Below are 2,063 nucleotides of genomic sequence, written 5' to 3'. Positions count from 1 at the left end.
CCCACAGCCTCTCCTCAGGCAAATCTACTCTGCTTAAGCAGTTCTCCAGGCAATTTCACCTGGGATAAATGCAGCAGCAGCTGCAAAATGTTGTGGGCCTCTGACCTTTGTGCTGGAGCCTCTTGTGCGCTCCATGGGAAAATGTCTCTGCTAGCTTCTAGAATGTGTATTTTGAGCTGTTTCTCTTCATCCTGGGCTACGTGTCCACATAACATCATTTGCATTTCACATCCCAGAAATTATTTAAAATCCCAGGTTTGCTGACTGTACTTTCTGTTGTCTTCCATGCAGCGTAGCCATTTTCCTTTTTATCTTTATGAGCTCTTCACTCGGATCCCAGGAAGAAGGGAGTGAAATCATATGTGCCCAACTATATGGCTATAGGTGACCCAGCCCTGATGGCTGCATGTAATCCTGAGCCCTGGACACAGTTTGGGGATCAAGGTTGACCATCTAACTGAGGCCAGAACAATGAAGAGTTTTGCAGTCAGGATTGAGAAAAAGAAGTGAGTCTCTGGTGAGAGGTCTACTCAGGCTCCTGTAACAACATACCACAGACTGGGCAGATTATAAACAAGATATTTTGGTTCTCACAGTTCTGGAGGCGAGCATCCAGGTTCCGGTGAAGACCCACTTCCAAGGTTGCAGACTGCTGAACTTTTTTCTCACTGTGCCCGCGCATCGCGGGGAGGAGGAGGGATCTCTCCGGGACCTCTTTTATAAGGGTACTTACTAATTTCATTCATAAGGACTTCCCCCTCATCTCCTAATTACCTCTCACAGGCCCTACCTCCCAACACCGTCACCTTGGGCATTAGGTTTTCCACATGAATTCTGGGCGTGTGTGGGGCAGGGGCGGGGGAGAGGCACAAACACGTGATCTACAGACTGTGAGGGGCAACCGTCAGGAAGTCAGGCATCTGGGGAGAGAGAGTCACACAAGGTGGCCAACAGGGAGCACCAGAGACATGCAGTGAGGTTCAGGGCGCGGCTGAGAGAAAACCTTAAGCCCAGTGAGGTCTCCTCCTCGGTTTTCCTGGGACAGCCTGCACATTCTAACAAACGTCTCTGCTTTACATCAGCTCTGTGTGAACTTCTGACCCAGTAAGAGAGCCAGAAATGGCCCACCATGTTGGCCCTCCTGGAGGGTGTTACTCTGGTCCGGCCGGGGCTGGGGAAACAGGGCAAGAAGGGGATGTACCAAGAGGCTAGCGTTTCTCCCACAGTGTAATGATGGCCATGACCGTGACCTCTGCCAGCAGTCAACCCCTTACTTGTCACCCCTGTAAAATGAAAAGAAAGTAAGAATAAGATAGAGGCTCTTTCCTTGTAGACTCACTTTGAAAGTTCTGTCAACAAACTTGGGGGAAGGCCTGCAGCATAAGGCCGCAGCTTCCCACAGAGGTAATTTTCTTTTTTTTTACAAATAAAACTTTATTGTCAAGCTGGTTTCCATATAACACCCAGTGCTCATCCCCATAAGTGCCCTCCTCCCTGCCCATCCCCCNCAGAGGTAATTTTTTAAAGTCTCAGGAACACTACGTAACTTGAAACCTACGTTAGCTTGTTACCTCAGACAACGGCAAAACGTTCACTAGGAAACAAACATAAAAGCCACCATCATTTTGTTCAAATTGTCTGTACTCGTCCACCCTCCCCCCGATTTTTAGCTCCCTCTCACCGTCTCTGTAGCCTTAAGGAAGCTGCTTTCCCACCTGAAAACTACTCCTCTCCCCTAAACCCACATTTTCTCTTCGCTGACTTATCTCTTCTCGAACTGCACATTTTTTTAAAAGCTTTTTTACTTTTGGGAANTCTAAACTACTCTCCACAAACAAGATCAATAACTTCAATTTATTCAAACCAACATTATGCCCACCCGGTTAAAAGGCCCTTGGGGACAGAACCCACATAATTCGACGGTTTTATGCTGTGCTGACAACCGAGGAGGGGCTCAACACCCTGATGGAGCCGAAATGAGAAGCAGGAACCGAATCACGAAGACCTTCCCGTTCTTCCGTCCGCACCGCGGGGCCAGTTTGGCCAGTTTTTCTCGCGACTTG

The sequence above is a fragment of the Crocuta crocuta genome, unplaced genomic scaffold (genome assembly GCF_008692635.1).
Source record: "Crocuta crocuta isolate KB4526 unplaced genomic scaffold, BGI_CrCroc_1.0 scaffold20, whole genome shotgun sequence".
NCBI lineage: Eukaryota > Metazoa > Chordata > Mammalia > Carnivora > Hyaenidae > Crocuta > Crocuta crocuta.
Note: the sequence above shows the minus strand (reverse complement) of the source record.